The sequence below is a fragment of the Apis mellifera genome, linkage group LG3 (genome assembly GCF_003254395.2).
Source record: "Apis mellifera strain DH4 linkage group LG3, Amel_HAv3.1, whole genome shotgun sequence".
Taxonomy (NCBI): Eukaryota; Metazoa; Arthropoda; class Insecta; order Hymenoptera; family Apidae; genus Apis; species Apis mellifera.
The window spans coordinates 2810142-2831905 of NC_037640.1; the positions used below are offsets into that span (position 1 = coordinate 2810142).

The window sequence follows — 21764 nt, forward strand, 5'->3', positions numbered from 1 at the left end:
ATTAAAATTTCAATTACTTTTTAGACCAATAGATGGCGTTAGTAATTAATTCTTTATCTCTATCCTTTTCTTATTATTTGCTCTCTTTGTTTACCTTAGTTTCATTTGCGGCACTCTAGAGATGGCGCTGATTTTCATATTTTTATCCTATCTCTGTCTTTCTCTCACTATGTTCTCCTTGTTTAATTTACTTGCCTATATCTTTATCTTGTCTTCTCTCTCTTGTCTTATCTAAAAATTTATACACTTCCAATATTCTAATAGATAGATATTTTAATAGAAGTATGATAATCTTACGACAAATATAAATGTTTTTTTTATAAGAATATTTTTAATAAGTATATTTTCAATATAACATAGCTATTATTATTATATTGTAATAATAAATTAATTAAATTATGCAATTTATATTAATTAAATTATTCCGTATAATAAAAATAGTAATCGAAAGCTGACAAAAAAAGATACAAGAAAAAAATATCATTTCAGAATATGACTTCCAATAAAATTCCATAAAATATTGGGTAAATTTTTTTTTTTTTTCTTAAATTATCAATTGATATTTCTTAAATTAAATACTTCAGATCCTAGAGGGCGCATCGAATCAAATTTCTTGAGTTCTTGCATAGTCGATAATAATGTACATAGAATATAAATCCTATAATATGATAAATTTTTTCTATATTTTATCTAATCTATCGTAATTTTTAAATTTCAGCTCTATTTTTAATCGACAATGTTTTACAATCGAATAATCAACTCAACCAGATTCAAGAATATGTAAAAGGAAGGATAATAATTCAAAAAAATATCGAAAAGACATGGTTCTTTTAAATATAAATAAATGAAGCTGATTTCTTATCTGTTAAACGAAGATGTCGGACGAGAGAACATATTTATCGGTTTGCTTGAACTTTTGAACTTTGAGAGGGCAGAAAGAAAAATCACTCTCTTCTCATCATAATGATAAAAGTCTCTTTTTCATTCTAACCGCTTAGATATGCAGAAACCGTGACGTCAATTAGACTAGTCATTAAATCGTAATATGACTAAACAAGAGATCAATTCTAAACACCTGATATTCATTCTATTTCTGATAAAGAACATTAAATTTGAGCGCCATGTGTTACATCATATATAAGAATTTATAAGACGTATAAAACAGTTCTTTTTACCGATTATTTTTTTAATATCTACATTATATAATATCAACAACAAAGTTTGCAATCTTTAATAAATATCCATAAATCGTATATTATTTTTTTAATATCTTTACAATTCTTTTCAGAAAAATTGTCTATACATGAATATAACCTATCGTTTTATCGTTATTTAAACTCAATCCAAATTAAACATATATATAATAGAATGTATAAATATATTATATTATTAAAAAGATTAATCGTGAAATTAATTCAAATTTAAAACGATAACTTACATTTATATATACACGATACAGAAGAAAAATTTTGCATTTTCGAAATATTGCATGTTCGTTTATTTATTCAATAATGATAATATTAGAATCACGATATTGTCGATAGTTTATTGTATTATCAACTTTTCTGTAAGTAAAATTTTTAATCATTATTATGTCTGTAACTAGCACATCTTACGTAGAAATTGTAAATGAACGACATGGCATCAATTTCGCGCACAGCTGCACGCAGGGCCGTGTGTGCGTGTCTCGCTTATGTCTCTTGTCGACAGCCTGACCTGACTGTCTGTTCTGATAAATGAAAGTTCCTGATAAATTTGTCTTATAAATAACGGCTCGATACCGGGTGAATGATCATGAGGATGAAAATTTCATCGTGGTACAAATCATTCAAAGGAGATGAATCAAATTTAACATATTTTTATTCATTGATAAAGTTAACCTCAAAAAGAAAAGAATTCTTTTGTCTCTCGTTATAAATAGAATATATATAAGAATATATAGAATATATATTTATAAATAGAAATTTACAAAAAAAAAAAAAACAAGAACCATCATTTTGTTTTAACATTATAATATTTTGGTGAAGAAAAAATCCAAATAAATTATGTTATCGTTATTAATTGGGTTATCTTTTTCGATTCGATGATCAAAGAAAAAATAAGAAGTATGCCCATGCGGACAGTGAATCAATTTAACTAAGGTCATCGATGAATTTATTTTTGGCAGTGAAATCTTGATTGAAAATGAATTTTTCTTGATGATAAATAGAAGAAAAAATGATTTAGAATCTTGAGTTAATAAAAGATGATGGGGTGCGAATATATTGTGATAAAGTAATGTGTTTGGAAAGAATGTAAATATATATATCTTTTGAAATTGATGTGTTAATGCATTTTATTCTTTCATCAAGGATAAATGGCCCATTTAACTACTTTTGAATGATTTGATGGTATTTTTATATATTTTTTTTTGTATTAATATTCTTGATGTATAATGATGAAATGTTTAATTATTAATCATTTTTTCATATTTGTTATTTCAGGATAGATTGTTTAAAAATGAAAAAAATATTAAACAACATAATACAATTTTTTGTATTTTAAAAATAATACTACAGTAATAATACTACAATAATTCCAATAATAAATTATTATTTTATCTATCTATTTTTTCATAATATAAAAATTTAATTTTTGACATTTTTTATGCCATTAATATACTGAAATCTTTATTTTGAGGAAAAGTTATTGCAATAATTTGTGAAGATAAATAAGGAAAATAAATTTTATTTTAAAAAGTAAGTGTAATTTATAATAATTATTTCATATTTCTTAATTTTTAAAAAATTAATTGATTAACTAGAAAAGAAGTTAGTTATCCATGTGCATATCCAAATGTGTAGTGCTGTAATGATAAAATTTTTAAATTTTATATTATATGAATTTTTTAAATATGTTAATAATATTAAAAACATGAAGTGATTGAATCCTTTTAAAAAAATAAAAATTTAGAAATCATACATAAACATACGAATTTCTGAAAGATTTTATATAATGAAAGGAATCAAGTGATGATCCTTCTTGTTTGTATCGATATCGAATCTGCTTCTGACTAGTTTCAACGATAAAAATATGACAATAAGGCGGCAAGTAAAGGGGAGAACCTATCGCGGGAATAAAAGACATTTCGTTTACGCTAACACGAGCTTCAATAAAAACTCAATTTATAAGACAACCTTCGACCTCGCTAAATGGCTCGCAGCTATCTTTGCCAAGTTTCAACGTCGAATTCCAATGTGATCGTTAATATAGACGGCAAAGTTTACAATAGTTTTGACTAAAATGCTATGAAAATTGAGCTGAAAATTTGGAAAAAGAATGTTCTGTCTAAATAGATTATCAATCAAAAGATTAAAGTTATTCTGATAATAATTCTCCACTTATGACTTTAAGGTGATTGTTGTGATATTAATAAAATTATTATTTATTTATTTTGTTTTATTTCTTGATAAAATTTCTTTTAATCATCTAGATCAAAAAACAATCACCTTATTTACCACAAATTACATATATATACACATAATATATTCTTATTCAATTTATTATAAAGATTATTGTTCAAAAAGAAAAGCAATGAAGGCAACCTGTTACTCTGATTTAAGTTTGATCATAATTTTAAGGTAAGTTCAAACTAATAATATAATTATTCTTAATTCAATTTGAAACTGATTTTTAAATTTTTTTCAGGTATCGTAAATTGGAAAAATATTGATATTTTTAAGATATGAATAAGTAAAACTTTGGATCATAATAATTCATTATTTTACCTTTTTTATAAGAAGTAAGTATGCAAGTGGTAAGCATCTCACAAATAAGGTATTTATAAAAAAAATTCTATTTATCATCTTATGATTCTTTCAATAAATGTACTTATTAAAATTTTCATTTCAATTTTCATTCATAGATTTTCATCAAACAAAGAGATAAGCGACAATGGAAAATGGAAAAATAAAATAGTTATTTTTTCTATCAAAATTAGAACAAGGTCACGTCATCACGCATCAAAGTGGAGTAAATACAAGCGCACGGTGTACAAGCCAACTACTTCCGGTTTCTCGGTGCCGGAACTGCACGCACGGCCGGCTCGTTGTCGCGACGACCCACTCGCGGCAGAACTCGCCCAAAGTCATTTCACGCCCGGCGGAGCGCGGAAACGGGTATTTACTCGAGATTTTCGTTCATAAATCAAGCGCCAAGCTTTCATGCAGCCCCTCTCCCTCAATGGGGGGTTGCACCGCTATTCAGCCACTTAATCGACGCTGTTTATCGTGATCGCAATCGCGAAATTTGTCCATGAGCCGGAAACGGAAGGGTTGGAATCACGGCTCAGTTCTGACGCACCCTAAGCAAAAATTTCTAAAGGGAAGTTACAAGTTTTGATAATTATTTAATATAGGGATAACTTCTAGATTTTTGTCTTTAAAATATTTTGTCAAAATCATTATTCTAAATAATGATTTTTTTTTTATATAAATATTGTAGCTGTTCGATTTTAGTTTTTAAAAAATATCAATAATATTTTCTATTCTGCATATTTGAAAATGTTTGAACGAAATTCGAACTTAAGTTTATTAACTTTGTTATAAATTTGAATTAGATAACTTTGGGATAGATTTGTACTGTGTTTAAATTAGATTTGAATTAGGTTTTGATTAAATATCAATTATTTCAATGGGACTAGAGTGTACGAGATTTAATTTGAAATTTAATTTTTTGATTCAAAGGAAATTGTTTCACAAACATTATTCAAATTATTATTTATGAGAATAAAAGTTCATAATCATTATATGAATTATTAATACAAGAATAATTATTTTTATTGATATAAATCTTATCTATAATCTATAAATGTTTTTACAAGAATATATTCATTAGTCAATTTTGTATATATCTAACATTTGTATTGTATGTTTACTTCTCGATTATATTTTCCTATATCATATCAATATTTATCCGGATATATCTATGTAATTAGTTGATTCATGTTACAATATCAAAAGATTCATTAGCAGAATAATATGAACTCGATTATTTAAAAACACTGAATGTGAAAAATTCGTAAAGCAACATTCAACTTTTTAATATTCAAATAAAAATAAATATAAAAAAAGCCAATATAACTTAGAATACACAAGAATAAGATTTGAAAAAATGTTTACCAAATTTCCATCATTTATAATGTAATATAACATATCTTTCTCAATTGAATTCTTATTCTCTTCAAATCTCATTCTGGCAAATAAAAATTTATTTCTAATTTTTAATTAGAATTAAATTTTATCCATCTTTGTTTCCAGATATACCGGATAACTCCTAACTTGATGGATATCCACGCTTCAGGAATCGAAAGCATCAAGTTTTCCCATAGCTATGTTATTCATGATTTCCTCTCAAGGAAAAGTCAATGCACTGGCTACACATCGAGAAGCGTGGAAACGTGTGATATTATTTTGATTTAAAGGAAATCAACAGGTGATCGCCGACAGACGGGTAGCGAGTGTCGAAATCTAGAGGCTCGCCTCTCTACCTGTTTCGGGATCATTTTCGATGTTATCCCGCAACATATGCCCGACAAGGGGCAGATGGTAAAAAAGCGTTGAGCCAAAGCAGCAGCGTGTGACACGGGACAGTTTAAAGGGCCGTGATGCTGCTCATCGGGCCAACCACCAATCACTGCTTCTTTTTTGATACAACGATGCACGAACACACATAGGACATTATTACTCTCTAATTATCCGTCGATTATCTTTTAATAGAAACTCACACGTTGGTAAAATTTTGGAAGGCTTCTGTTCATGAATCATTCGCCGGAAGCAAAAACTATTAATAAATAAATAATTATAGAGAAGGGAAAACCATATCTTCATTACAATGTCAATATTACTAATATCAAAACAAATACATCATCGATATATTAAAAATTATAATACAAGTTTTTTGTATATAATTGTAAAAAAAAAAGATTGGAAAACACTGACTGAATCAAATCAAGAATATAGAAAAATCTCGCCAGAAGATATCTCGAGCACTTCCATTCTTCTTAGCTCAGCTGCCACATAATTTCCCTAAGAAGAAACTTCAGACAGGAACTTCAGAATCGATAAGTGGTACTTGTTTCGACGTTTAACGAGCACCACGACCACTTTTGCCTACACTTCTCCATTCCTACTGAGAGAAGCCGCTTCGATCTCGACCGTGGCAATTTTCTTCGATTTTGCTTTGCCTCAATTTATTTCTTTCTTGCTTGATTTCGCCCGAGGCGCTAAGGATCAGTTCTCATTTGGTCGCGATCTTCCATATTTTACACGATACTTCCTCCTTCATTGGTTATCCTTGTTGTTGCCTGCATCACTGCTGTATCTTTTCACGCTCAAGTATATACTCAACTTCTATTCAAAAAGGAAATGAGAAAGATTGATAAGGAAAACAAATGGAAGAATCGTACAATTAGATATAACAAAATCATATTCACTTGTAGATTTGCTTGAAAGTAACAGATAAATACAAATGCGAAAAAAAAGTATCTTGAGCTATTCTGGTTAGAACTAAAAAGTTCCAAAATCTCATAGCTTCTTCAATTTCAAAGTATCTCGAGCGTTTCAAGTTCTAGCCAACGGAGAACGATCCAAAGAGCGGTCGATGCCTCGAATTCGGGCAGGAAACGAGAGAAAATTTATGATAAGGATGGGAAGATCGAGCGAACCGCTCGAGGAGAAGGATGACGGTTTCGTCCCACCTGTACGTACACGTATGCGTATACCGTGTGCACGACACCCCGTGCATGCCAGATCCAGCTGCCATCCGTCCAAACCGCGCGCTCTAGCAAGGAGAAAGGAACGTACAGGTGCGATCGTTAACTCAATTGAACTTTGATAAGTAAAAGTGCACGAGCGTATATTTACTGACGCGAGCGGGACAACTTTATCGTCGCGGCCGTTATCGTTCCGCCTCTTCCCGATTAATTACCGTTCTTTTGTCCATAAAAGGATGTCGATGGTAAGTATCACCATCTCGTATCTTCTCTTTTCCATAAATTCGATTGGCGGAATACGTTTCAAATTGTATCCTGACAAATTGTAAGTAATAAAGATAATTCGATTTTATTTTTATCATTCTTTCTTTTCTCTGGATTATCCAAGATCTTTAAATGCTACGAATGGAAGTTACAATGATACTTGTTTTGAGTAGATTGGAAAGGATTGTTTACTTAATGTTATTTGTTTAATGATTTTTGGCTATGAATAGAATAAATACGGAAGAAGAAGGATAGATTACAAATACAATGATACATATTCTATATTTCATGGTATCAAATTTATTGATTACTATATGGAAATATTAAGAAATGATATGAAGTATAATATACATCTAAATGATGAGTAAGTAAGAGTTAAAAATTATTATATATAAATGATATTTAATAATTATTTAATATAGAGGTAAGTAATATATCTAATATAATGTCAAGTAGATATTATGTATTTGATGATGAAACATTAATTTTTAATCATAATTAATATAATTTTTATATCCATGAATTATTAAATAAATTTAAATATATGCAATTGCAATTAAATATATTTTAAAATGTATATCATTATATCTACTTATGATTATTAATTTATTTCAGTTCTACATGTTGCAAGTAGAAATTTGTTAATTAACTTTCACTTGCATAATACGGAAAGTTTTTTACTTTTTTAATTGGAGAGAAAAATTTTTTACTTATTTTCATTTATTTTACTTTGAAATGTACGAAGTATAAATTAAGAAAAAGTATTAATTAATTATTCGCTTGTAAAAATTTTCATTATTAAATTTATAATTTAATGATCTAAATAATGTAAATTTAATATGTCAAGAATTTTTAACACAAAGATAAAAACGAGTCATAATTAAGTAGAAATATATATCTACATGTAGATATATATTAATTTGATGTTCAAACAAAAATAATTCTTTACTAACTTTATTAATTGTTTGTTATTCGCGCGCCATCGCGTTCGCCAGAAGTTTCTTTCTCGATTGATTCAAACGATGGTTGGTAACGGCGAACGAAACGGAATGGAAACGGAAATCCGGGAAGAGGAGCAAAGAGAAGAAAGGTATAAGCATAGGGCGCGTGTACGTTGCCACGCTTGTGTGGGACAACGTGTCATTAAATCGAAAAAGCACCTCGCGCCGCCTGCACTTGCCGTCCAGGAAGAAGCACCTGACATCAGCCACGACACAGGGTGGATTTTCAACGGTTGGAAACATAGCGGCGCATAGTGATTTCGAGGATAGCCCCCGACTGGAGGCCTCGTTCGATAGATGATCGATAATGAGACGCAGGTGCTTCTCTCCGACTGGCACCTTCTTCCACGTGTCTTCTTCCATCCCTCTTCTATTCTTCTCCACTCTTCCGGTTTTCATCGAGATTTTCTTCCCTTTATCTTTACCTTTGAATCTCATTTTCCTCGCTTATTATATTCTTTACTCCTTCATTGTTTTCCTTTGTCTCTCTTAAAGTTTTTTTTCTTTGTTATTCATCCAAAAAATTTTTTTTCTTCGTCCATAGATCACATTTTTCATTTAATTCTTCTTTTTATGAGGAGATTTTCTTATTCATCTAAAAGAAATTTTTTTTTAGAAAAATATATTTATTAATATAAATAAATAAATATATTAAGTATGTAGTTTGAAATTAAAACTTAGCTTCCACCTCCTTTTTGAAAAGGATTATTAAATCTTCTTTCTGTAATCAATTATTGTAATAATCAAAATGTAATTGATTTTTTTTTATCAAAACATCCATATATGATATCTTATTCACACTTATATATAGCCAAATTATTGAAATTAATTATAATTCTTTTGTTATGCTTTTAAATAAACACAGGTGTGTTCACGTGGCTAATTAGGATGATTAGGACAACGACCTTAAGGCCTCAAGAATTCGGTTTGAAACATTGGGTTTTACCGTTTCTTTCTCAACCGTGTAGCTGTCGCAAGAAGGTAACAACGAGTTAGTTCGTCCGTTTGCTTATTCGACAAACGTATATACATGGCGAGTGTGGGCTGCGTGGGGTGGGAGTCGAGGGGTGGTGGCGCTGAAGAAAACGACGGTTGAAAGTCGGCCGGTTTCTCGTGTGGGACCTTCAGGTGGACGTGAAACTTTTTAGCTCTCCACGGCACTCTCGATGCCGCTCGGGGTGTGCACCTGCTATACACCTGTTGGCCGTTGTTGCTCCTGCTGGCTGCCGTGAAACAAATGCGACCGCGGCTCTCTCACCGCCACGACTCCTCTCTAGCTCGTCCGTTAGAGGGAAAATCGCTTTGACCTTCTTCACCACCACCTTCTCTCTCACCTCTGTCTCCAAGAAGGCGCCCGCACCTTTCTACGAATTAGTAATTGTAAGAAAAGGAAAGCAACCTGTCTTTCAGTTCTTATTTTAATTTCAATTTTTTTTCTTTAATTAATCTAGAGTCCCTTATTCAATTTAATTAGATAGAATAAAATTCATTAGTATATAATGAATTTAAAATATAAGTGATAAATATAATAATAGAAATATTAAAATTCATGAATATATTCAAAGTAGAGTTTAATGCATGAAATTATTATTAATATTACATTAAAGAAAAATCAGAAAAAAAATTCTAGAAAAATATAATATTGTGCCAACTTCATAAAGGATTAAATAATTTTGAAAATATTCAGGATCGAGGATTTAAATGACTCATATGATATAATCTAAAAATATTCAGTCCAATAATATAATAATAATGGTTTATTATATTATACAGAAATAAGATACGAATCTTTTATTCTCACAAATAATTCTACCACAATCGTTTTCAACAAGTTTATCTCCAAAGTATCTCATGATGTTTATTTGTCACAGAAATGAAAAACATCAACAAAATTACGTATCGAATTGACGTAAAGTTGGCGCGCGACATTGAGAAATGAAGAGAACGGATAATGCTCCCTCAATGCAGAGATTTCTTAGATAGGCACAGTTATAAAACAACGACCACCATTGCGAAACGTAAGCGTCTTCAAGAATGAAAATGGGTGAAAAGAGGAAAGAGAGAACGAGATTGTATCAGAAGACTACTTTGTACATACCTGTGATCATGAATAGCGATCGTTCAATTATGTAATTATTATGTAATTACCCTTGACTTCGTTTTGGTCGGTACATTCAATCAGCTTGTCCCTTTTAAATTGATTAATTAAAAAAATGCATGGAAATCAAGTTACCAGGTTGATGAATGGAGAAGCAACTAAGACAATTGTAACAACCAGTAGTTTCCATTCATGCCCATTCTTAGATCAGCAAAATCGAACTGAAACAATTATCATAAAAATAGAATTCCATATTTTGGAATGGGAAAATTAAGAAATTGAAATGAAATTAAATGGAGGATCATGATAAACAAAGAAAAAAAGATCAAGAAAAATGACGTGGATAAAAAGAAGAAGAATGAGAATGAGAATGAAGGAAATTGAAGAAGAGAAGAATGAGAAGAAAAAGAAATAAAGAGAGAATAAGAATAAAAGATAGTGAAGAAATTAAAGGATGAAGCGAATAGAATAGAAAAAGGAGAAAAGAAGAGTAAAAGTGGAAAAAGCAAAAGATATCATAAGAGATAAGAGAAAAGAATCAAAGAATGAAAAAAAGAAGAGAAGAGAATCGAAGAATGAGAAGAAAAAAAGAAAATGAAGAGGATTAAGAAATGAGACAGAGATAGAAGAAGAGATGAATGAGGATGAAGCAGAGGAGGAGAAGGAAAAGAAGTAGAAGTAGAAGAAGAAGAAGAAGAAGAAGAAGGAAAAAGAGGAGATGAAGAGGAGGAGGAGGAGGAGGAGAAGGTCTGATACACTTTTAATACGGGACTGAAGGAGCCCCCTGCACAGCAGGTGCACCGCAGGTGATTCTGTTCGTCCTTCTCTCGCCCGTCAGGTTTACTCTCACGACTTCTCGACTGGACTGCACCCTGCGTACGCGATCTCCCACAGTGGTGGACTTGTCTTTTTTTCCGCGAGGAGCACAGCGATCCTTTTTCGACAGACTTCCTTCTCTCTTCCTTTCTCTCTTTCCCTATCCTCGTTTCTCGTTCACAAATCGAAAACCGGAGGGTTCGATCGTGACGGTTACGTCGGTCGCTTAGATCTCTGGGGAACGAGCCGCTGTTTTCGAGGAGAATCGATCGTGATATCTGTTCGATTCGATAGATAGTTTATTGAGGTAAATTATTTTTTTTTATTTTCTTTTTCATGATTTTGGATGTCAATTTATCATGAATCATATTAGTAAATATGTATTTAGACAGATAATTTAAATGTCAGCATATTTAACAATTGTCCTGACAAATATTTTCTATTTCATTATTTCATCTTTAGAATTTTTATTTTTTATTTAATCTTTAATTTAATCTTCCAGATTATTTCTTTCCTAGTTTCTGTACATCATTTTCAGAAATATATGTATATATATATAGATATTTAAATTATGAAAATAATTCTTGACATAATTCATTAAATAGTGTATCCCACATTGAATAGATTTCTTGCTAAAATTTAAAAAAAATATTAAATTCATTTCTTCCATATGTAATTTATATTTATATCATATTTTATTTATATTTTATGTATTCATCTTAATATTTTTTTACTTAATATATAATAAATAATTCGTTTATTAATTAATTAATTATTGAAATTAATCTAATACCTTATTCAAAGAATAATATTCAAAATTTTGTTACAAATTTCACAAAAATGTAACTCAATCTCTGAACGTTGCAAAAACTCCTGAGTTATCTCTTGAACTTTCCCATGCAAATTTTGCGCGTTCACGGAAGCTAATCCTTCAGAAGAAGCTCAAGAACCGATGCACTTTTGAATCGTGAGACTGTCGCCAGAAGAGAAAGAAAGAGTGACAAAGTGTCTGGTCAGTGGATTCCTGATCGTTCGAGTGGATGAACCAGTGAAGCGGAATAGATCCAGAGGTGGCATTAGGGCCTTAATGAAATTCAAACACGATCCTGCGGAGCGTATCAATTACATGTCCACCCCCAGCGTCTCTTGGTCTCGCTGCTATGTATTCTCTGCTTCAAAAACGGTTGGCGCCCCTTAACTTTCCCACGAGTTGTCGACTTTCGTCGCAGCCAATTCCTTTGGGAACTCCTTACACTCGACCCCTCTGGTTTCTACGATAACAAGCCTCTTCTGTTTTTAGTACTTATTATGGTTTAGTTAAATGTTTGCAATGAGTCGAAAAAATATTAGTATATCTTAACAAAAGTTTATAACAAAATTATAGAATTGTAAATATTCTAAAGATTCAACAATAGCAATTAAGTATTAAATAATGAAGTTACAAATTCAAATATTATCTATTTTAAATCGTATTATTTGCATTTATTTCGCTTCTAAATTCATATTTATAATTATATCTATATAGATTTATCATTCTAACCTATAATACAAAAAATGACTCTGATTCGTCAGATATACTTACCAATAGAACAGTTTCTCATTGGTCTGTATGATTAATGAAGACATAAAGAAACATTTGAGATCAATCGATTTGACTAACGACTGTCGATTTCTGTACAGAGAACTCAGATGGAATCGCTTTTATTCCGGTTTCGCCGCCGACGCAAATGGTCATCAACCAACAAAAAGGCGACACGGTTTCGGATATAATCGGTAGCAGTCGCGTGCGCTTGCGCACGCCAAATTGCCGAAGCTTTTCTTTCGCCACGAGTCAAATACGAATTCGTCTCACCATCGAACTCGATCATGCGCACGCATGTGTGTGAATGCAACGCACTTGTGAAAAATGTTGGTTGCACGCGAATCGAGCAACGCGGCTCATTGTCCGACACAAGTTCACCTGCTGCCTGCCGATGAAGAAATTCTGACAAAGAACCTCACAGGTGCCATTCGTTTTTTTCACAATGTTACACACTGAGGTGCCTAAAGGGTATACAACTTTATAACCCGTTGTCCGCCGTGTTGCGCAACCATCAACCGTTGAAAAAAAAAGATCAAGCATATTTCCTTTACCTTTCTCGTCACTTATCGAGTGAAAATCATTCGTGGATCCATGCACGATTCAAATTTTTCAAAGGATTAGCATTGTTGAACAATGAGAAGAACCATCCATCAATTAATCTATTGACTTGAATCTTGAGGATTAACGCCATGTTTCGAAACATATCTGCAATTGTGTGCAATTAATGGTGGGATCAAGTTTGATATGTGAGTATTTAAATAAATATCGATTGATGGAAAAGATTCATTTTGTAGGACTGAAATATTATTAGTAAGATACAATCGAATCTTGAAATTTTCTATGAGATTATAATTTTATTCAATCTCTTTACACTCTCTGCTACAATCTTTTTAAATCGAAAAAAGTTATTTTAATTCAAATTATTTATTAAATATCAATGCATTATTTTATATCTGAAACCTAAACTTAAAATAGTCAGACTTCTACAAATCAAAGTTTACATATTCTATAATTGAACTTTTATCGCAGCAACTTTTACAACTCGAAGTTTAAGGTTATGTATCGAAGATATTAGAAATTAAAAATTATGTTTCTTAATTTTATATAATAATTTTATAATAAGAAAAAAATTTTAATTTATATGAAAAGTTTGTTAAAATAAACTTTTTCATTTGAAAATTTTTATAAATCTTTATGATTCAGAAATTTCTAGCTCTTTCCTTGAAGTTCGACTTATCGAGATTCGATTGTATAAGAATTTATTTTTAACACTCTGAAGTAAGCTATGGATGATAACATACTTTATGTTTTTTTTAATTTTTCATTTAAAAAATAGATAAATAAATAAAAATAATATTATATCATAAGATAAATTATAAATAATATACAACGTGGAAAAATTATTTTCAAAAAAATTGATTTCTTGAGTAAATACTGTATTCTTAAAATTTCGGATATTTTATGTACTTGAAAATACTTTTAGACTTGTGAAGGGTTCAAAATTTCATTCAGATTTTACTCAAAAGAATTGTTTATTTACGAAATTATTCTGATATGTCAATATTAAATTATCGTATTATTTACGTATACTCAATCCCATCATTAACGGCATCAATTTAATCAAGAAGCACAAACGACTGCTAGCCGCACTTTTTGCATCGGCTAATTACAGGCAAGGTCAAGCCGAATGGCAGCAGCTTAGCTCGTGGAAAAAAAAAACGAAACACGCGTGTCACAAGCGCGCAAGCTGCACGGTGTTCGCGCTCGGCGTGCGTAGCCAACGGACCCCCATAAAAGAGCAGTGCAGCTGTGTTTTTTTTCGAAAAAATCCGTGCCGTGTGTGCGGGAGCATGCGGTCGATTCGACGAGACAGTCACGGAGAAAAAGAGGAGGAGGAGGAGGAGGAGAAGGAAGAAGAAACAGAAGAAGAGGGCAGGTAAAGAAGAAACAGAAGCGCGGAAGGAGAATCAGAGGCAGAGAGAGGAAGGCGATAGACGTGGAGAGGCGGAGGCAATGGAAAAAGAAACGATTCGCCGCGGACAGAGGGTTGAAGAACGGGTTGAAGAAGCGGTGGAAGAAGGAGGAGAAGAAGCGGCGCAACATGCCGAGGGTACCGGTCGAGGTGAAGGAGGATAGCGAAGGGGCAAGGTGCTGCCAAGGTGGCGGTTAGGGCAGCTGATCTTCGAATAGCAGCAGGTGAATGCGAAGAAGCTCGCGCTCGTGGATGGAGCGAGACAACTGGGATGGTAGTTGCGGTAGATGCGCCGCTGGCTGTGGAGGAGGAAGAGGTGGGATCCACGCGTGCATAAAAGGTGTTTCGTTATTGTTACCAAGCGCGCGCGCGCTACCCGCCTCTTGGATTTATTAATCTTATTCGCCGTGGCAACGGGTTCCTCTTGCTACCCTGATCAATCCAAGTCAACGTCGAACGTATCTAACTTGTCCTCCTCAATCTTGGGTAAACATTGTTTTTCTTAAAAAAGCATTATTTTTCTTAAAAGTTATTTCTACACTTTCTGATTGCAGAATGGAGATATATCAATTTTAAATTTAAGGATCCATTGATTCAAATTTGTTATAAGGATATTTAAAATTTGGTATGTATTTATGGTGTAGTATTGTATGGTTTAGGTTAGGTTAGGTCAAGTTAAATTATTGGCGATTGGATATAAGGGAATGATCGTTTTCAAGATGGTGAATTTGAAAATCGATTATGTGAATATTTATAGTGTCATAAAAAAGACATAAAACTGATAATATCATTATTGTAAGCGATCCTAATTTTTTTTTAAACTTTTACTGTATTTTATAATAGTATTCTATAAATAGAAACTAAACATATTCAATAATTTAACTATAAAGTTATGTAATTTTGAATCAATACATTCTTAGATGAAAATTATTATAGATATTATTTTCTTTCATATTAATATTAACAAAAAGTACAAAAGAAGTTTAAAAAGAAAGCTTTGAAATAACAAAATTGAATCTCCATATTAAAATCAATCCCAAGTATCCATATTAAAATTAATCCCAATCCAACATCATATAACGAGCATATCCAATTTATTCTCTTCAATTTTTTCCATCTGATGATAAAAAATATATCATAACAGATGATCTTTTAATTTATTTCCAATAGTAGTAGGTCATCTCATTCATTTCAACGTAATGGGTTTCAAATTCATTATCAACAAGAAATCTATCTCGTTGGAAAATTAATAAATACGAAGTTCCCGATCGATATTTAAAAATAATCCTCCGATTCTTTCATCAAGGATACCGTTAGCACCGAGATTTGCGAAACGCACGCGTTTCAAATGAGTCTCTGATGAATTTATGACCGGTTCCACGGCGCGAAAAGGCTTTCGATGCGCGTGCACGTACTCGATCAACGACATTCTTTCCCATGCCGTGTCTTCCGTGGAGGATACGAAGGACGAAGCCACGTCGAGGGATCGTCGACGGCCGATGCTCCTCGAAGCCTTTTTCTCCTGATTGCGGTTTCCAGACCGAGGCATCGTTCCAAACTTATCCGTTGCGTAATTCCGCGCCTTGGACGATGATTTTCAAAATTATGGGATACAAGTTTCGTACTATTATTTTTCTTTTCAAAGATAAGCATATGATTTTTTTTGACTCGATAATCAAACTCGTCGAAACTATTATTTTGTTTAGAATTATATAATTAAAGAAAAATCTTTATTGGTAACCAATGATCCATGATGTATCATCCGATTTCTGATAAAAGAATTGGAATAAAATTTCTGTTTGACGTAATATATCATACCCGGAAGCAATGGTAATTGAATAAACAATTCTAAGATTTTCCTTGGTACCAATTTTTGATCGATAATTTTGTTATTATTTACGTAATACGTAAAGAGTTATGACTTAATAATTTCAGATAAATATATAAAATAGTTACATAAATAATCTCATCTCGAGTTATCATATTCTAAAGTTAAAGTATTCTGACCCCGGTTTATCCTACCTCCTCCCCGAAGCCTACTTTTTAGGTCATCAAAATGAGGTTATAGAAATCAATATTATTAATTCTCGAATAATAGAGAGAATATGTTTTTATTTTAATATTAATCAAAAAAATAAATAAAATAGAATTCTATTTATGAATATAAATTTAATGAACAGATTCTTATCCCATCAATTATGAGTTTTCAAATTCACAATTGAAAGAAACAAAAATGTTCTTTTTTACATTAAATTTAATAGAATCTTCTATTTAATTTAATATAGCTTCAATTAAAAACTGATTTGATATAATTAGAGTGACACTAATTCAGATAATAGTTAGACAAAAATATAGTAAATGAAATATACTTCTATCATAATAATTCAAATTTTCTTTAAAATTATAGTCGAAGAAAGCACTCGTCAGTTGCGAAGAAGGTGCGCAAGGTGGCCGAGGAATCTGTGAGACTTAACGGTCGGACACGCCACGGAAGAACAAGTGCAGGGTGCACTTGTGGGAAGAAGGTCAGGGGTGTTCCCAAGTTACGTGGCGTGGAGGGTGCCTTGGCCACGAAGGTGGCGGCTCCTTCTTCGTGGTCGTCGAATTAATAGGCCATCTGCTTCTGCCTCCTTCGAGGAAGTCAATGTTTAGGAAGTCCATGGGAAGCGGCGACAACGGAAAGCCCCATAAACGATCGGAGACATGGGAACGAACGTTTGCAAGGAAGTCGCATGCGGCCCTGTTACGCACGATATATTCCTTCGCCTTCTGCTAATCAGGGGCAGAGACAGCGTAGGTGTGAGCTGCTAGCTATAAGGAAACGATGAGTTTGGATCAAGGATACTCCCAAGTGGTTACTTTTCCGGTCTTTCTACTCTTACTGTGAGACGTCCAACGTTTCTCTAACGGATCTCTGATTAGCCGTATCCAATAACTATGAGAATTCCTTGGGTATGGATAGCAAAATGTATTAGATAGATTGAATCTTATTTATATATTTATACATATTTTGTAATTCTATTTTGAATTGTCTTTAACTGTCTGTTTAATTGAGATTACTGATATTTAAAATTCTCGTTTTTTTAAAGTGTATGAGTATTATATCTCACATTGGTAATATTTACAGGTAAAAATGGAAAACGAGCAACACTTTAAAGCTTTACGTCATAGAAAGTTTTGAAAGATGAAATAAGTAGAAGATTTAAGAGATATTTCTAAAGATTAAAATAAATAACAGAGGTTGGTATATAAAGATGTTGAAATTTATTGAATAAACAATTTAATAGATGAAATAAGATGGAAAGATGAGATAAAATGTGAGAAAGATAACATCACTATGTATTTACAGTTTGCAAAAGTTTGCAAACGAAAAATTGTAAAAAAATTTAAATCATCGTGAATTTGAAGATTGAAGTACCTTTTGATATTTACAAATAATTACGCGAAGAGAATTGGCTTCTATTTTTTTCTATTTTCTTTGCAGATTCTTCCATTCCTATACTTTCTGTATCCATCAAACGGCTACTTATGTCATGTTAATCTAATCATTTGCGGAACTATCGAATGATCGATCTAGCCAGTAAAGATTGGAATTCCACGAATTGCATTGAAGAATTGCGTTTCTTTGCACTTTCTCAAGACACCGTAGGCGAAGAAAAATTGCGGGTGAGGACTATCAATAACTTCTGCGGAATTCGCGCTAAAGGTTAACCGAAAGAGCGACCCGTCGCGTGTGTTCACGGATCGATCGGAGAAATCGTCGATCGTAACTGGTTTGTGCAATCGAATCTACTAATATGCAATTAATTTTCGCATCTGTTTCGCCTATTATCTCTCTTTCTTCGTGATTTCTAAAAAATCAATCGTTATCTTAATTTGTTACTATTAATTAATTAATCAATTTGTTATCTATCTTTAACAAGATTTCTCATCGTAGTTCTCTTTCATTTTTTTTTTTCGTAACATGTTAGAGAACATAATTAATAGCTTATTTTTAGAAATGATAGATAGGCATAATTCAAAATTTTAAAGAAGAGATTTTTTTTAAAATCTTTGATAATATTAAATAAGGCTTATTAATTATCGTATATATAATTATTAATTAATTATTGTGAAATTTTGATAAATTTATATAAAAATGGAAATATAACGTAGACTTTGTATTCAATAAAAACAAATTTAATGTTTTTTGAGTTGTGCCATTATCAATTTCAGCGATTATATTTTAATGCTAATTACGATTATCCTTTTTTTTATATATCTCTAAATTATTTTTTAATTACTTAAATTCGAAACGCTGATTAATTTATGTCATAATCATCTGAACTGCATTATTTATCATTTTGCTCGATTACGAGTTGCAAAATGATGAATATCCGACAGTTCATTCCATTTTAAATCGATCTAATGTAAATTCTAAAATGTAAAAATCTTTTGAAATTTTTAGCAACATCGTTTTTTACAAAACGACCTTTCTATCAACAGAAGATCGAAGATTAGATTCTTAATTATATAACTCTTAAACAAAGAATCTTAGAATGGTCATAGTTGACGTTATGCATGGTGATTTTGCGGTTGATGGAAGATCTTGAATTGGTGGAACGAAGTAATATGATCGGAGAGATTGAAAGCTGGAGGATGGAAAAAGATCACAAAACCGAGCATGAAAAAGGAAAAAAGATCGATAGAAGATTAGTGAACGAAGAAAGAAGAGAAAGAAAACTAGAAGGGTATACGATAGGATCTACGAGGGCTTCTGTCTTCAGCGTGACTGGTAAAGGATTTTTCAAATAGTCTTTGATAATTTCTGATTGGCCATTTATAAGTGTACACAGATGTTTTCCAAGTATCGCATTATATGTGTTCGAGTGCATAATTATAGATTATTTTCTTCTATTTTGTTTCCAGAAAATATCAGTAGAAAGAAAATTATTCTTCAAAGCATAAAAAGAATTTACTAATTTTAAAAATGTCATTGAAAATCGAATATCTATCCTATATATATTTACAAGGCAAAATCCAAAATTAATAATAAATCATTTACTTTCAATATTCACTTGCCTCAAATTACACGATATAAATACTTTATAAGTAAACATATTACATAACATAATAACTTAAAAGCTGTCAGAAGCTTATCTGCCCTCTTGTTACGAGATCCTTAATTATTATCACATAATTCATTCGATTCTCTATATCATATTTTTACACACATTATTTCTTCTCACTGGTTGTTAAACAGACATGTCCAAAAAAAGTCATAGCTGGAGGCAATCGGAAAATTTGAGTAGATGAAAGTCGAATGCGAGAGGACAAGTCAGGTGGACACGTTATCTTATATCTGGTCAATCGTCCGTGGCAGGTGGTAACAAGAAATTCAGGGATACGTTTGCCGCGTAATTATCCGCCGCGGTAGATGTCAGATAAGCTTCGCAAGCGAATTATTAATGAAACGGCCGAATCAAGAGAAATCGGTCGGAAAAGGGGAAAAAGAGGGAGGTTGGAACTTGTTATATCATCGCGCTTCCTTGACCCTGGATCTGAAACTCGTCTCGATATGTACCCGCATACATTCTATCACTCCTGAACTGGTTTGCGTGTCCAGTTTACGAATCGATGTTGAGTCTATGAAAATTTCTGCAATTCGAGTAAATGGTTATTTTCAGTAACTAATTAAACATATTTCTCAATCCAAATATTTATCAAATTGTGTTCTACTATTTTGTGAAAAATTATTAAAATTAATACGAGCTTGGAATGATTTTAAATACTGCAACAAAGAGTTTGAGAAAATATGTTTCAATATCTAATCAATCAAATATTGTAAGTAATATGGTTAATTTTAACTGTGTATTATATAATTCTGTCTATCAAATTTTTAAAAATTGTAAACATTTAGATCACAATTATAATATAATTAAATAATATTTAGGCCTTGTGAAGAGAAATGTTGGGTACAGAGAATCACAAATATGAACGTATATTTGCCACGACTCGGTGGAAAGAGCGTGAAAAGAAGCCTTGGCATGGAAACTGGTTGACGTGTCCACAATGGCGGGCAGGGTTACGTAGGCGCCCTTGGATCCCTATTCAGGATCAGCCTCCTCGAATAGGAGCTTGAAAAGGATACGGTGCTCTCGGCATTGCGAGCACCCACGCGAGAAACAGGGAAGCTTTGTGGAAAAAAAAGGGGAGAGAGTAACGGTAAAGAAAAGGTACGTGTAACAGCACACCTTCGTTCTGTCTCTTCATCTATTAGACTGTTCAATAACGAGAATATTTATTTTTTTCAAAAAATAAATAGAAATTCTTCCTTCTGTAGATAATACCGAGTAAAATTATTCTTATTTGAAGTAAAAGTAGCAAATTTATTTTAAACGAGATATAAAATAAATTATACATAAATATTCATTTAAGAAATAAATTATTTTTATATAATATGAAATGATTAATTGTTCTTGACACAGAAATATGCATGAATTTATTGAATAATTTAACATTTTCATTTTCAGAATATTTCAAAGATGAAACTCTTTCATCGAATATAAATTAATCGCAAATCGAATTCATCCATTATAATTGTGAAAAGTTGACACAATTTAAAACTTGTACTCGAGTAATTAAATTGGACATAACAGAAAACGACACAATGAAAAATGCATCGATAATATTTCTTTGAAATAAAAAAAGAAATGAAAAAAGGAAACATCTGGCTGCGTAACTAAAATTGTTTTTTATATTATTGTAATTTATTTAATTAATAATATAACCATGTTAATTATTAATTAAACGAGCGATCATTAATCGGTTGTTGGAAGAGTAATAATTGAGATAAAACGATCATTCTTTGTAATCATAATATAAGATGATCACTGCAGATGTAATGCATCGATTTTATCGTAATTTTTTTTATTCTAGAATTGATTATTGGTCATAGCAGAAAAATTTATTTCTTGTAAGAGTTATTGAAACCACAAATTCTTTCAAAAAAGCAAAGTCAAGTATTCAATATATTTTTTGCACTCTCCATTCTAGAAATATTGTTATTTCTTTCTGCTTCTTGCAATGTATTAAAGAATCCAAGGTTGTTATGTTATTACTAACCCACGATGGAACAATGTTTCAATCTTTCAGTTTTTCTTGAGAGACGATATTTTTTTATAATTATAAAAGGATATATTTTTAATGAGGTAAAATAATTATAATATAATTTATTTTTGATGGTGTATGAATTATGATTCGATATTTAAATTAAAAAACATTATTACAGAATTGTGAAT

The 21764-nt window shown here is 31.5% G+C and overlaps 4 long non-coding RNA genes across 8 annotated transcripts; 3 read left to right on the forward strand and 1 right to left on the reverse strand.

The window, feature by feature from the left end:
• The first annotated feature begins 2699 nt into the window (after positions 1–2699).
• LOC113218661 lies at positions 2700–3610 on the forward strand. The gene is made up of 3 exons (XR_003304407.1): positions 2700–2738; positions 3057–3393; positions 3473–3610. It is a non-coding gene; the product is annotated as an uncharacterized LOC113218661 (long non-coding RNA).
• Positions 3611–3693: 83 nt separating this feature from the next.
• LOC100578353 lies at positions 3694–7391 on the forward strand. 3 transcript variants are annotated; one of them, XR_003304410.1, is made up of 5 exons: positions 3694–3796; positions 3905–4157; positions 5298–6520; positions 6605–6996; positions 7140–7391. It is a non-coding gene; the product is annotated as an uncharacterized LOC100578353 (long non-coding RNA). The 3 variants fall into 3 exon arrangements; XR_003304408.1 differs by having other exon boundaries at positions 5298–6996; XR_003304409.1 differs by lacking the exon at positions 7140–7391 and having other exon boundaries at positions 5298–7103.
• A 4028-nt stretch (positions 7392–11419) lies between these two features.
• On the reverse strand, positions 11420–12783 carry LOC100578283. The gene is made up of 3 exons (XR_001702458.2): positions 12513–12783; positions 11724–12201; positions 11420–11562 (listed from the first exon to the last, which is right to left on the reverse strand). It is a non-coding gene; the product is annotated as an uncharacterized LOC100578283 (long non-coding RNA).
• A 107-nt stretch (positions 12784–12890) lies between these two features.
• LOC100578261 lies at positions 12891–21696 on the forward strand. 3 transcript variants are annotated; one of them, XR_001702453.2, is made up of 10 exons: positions 12891–13258; positions 14185–14970; positions 15039–15109; positions 16892–17436; positions 17612–17724; positions 17969–18257; positions 18932–19258; positions 19727–20307; positions 20417–20699; positions 20997–21696. It is a non-coding gene; the product is annotated as an uncharacterized LOC100578261 (long non-coding RNA). The 3 variants fall into 3 exon arrangements; XR_003304411.1 differs by lacking the exon at positions 12891–13258 and having other exon boundaries at positions 13910–14970; XR_003304412.1 differs by lacking the exons at positions 12891–13258; positions 19727–20307 and having other exon boundaries at positions 13909–14970.
• The last annotated feature ends 68 nt before the right edge of the window (positions 21697–21764 follow it).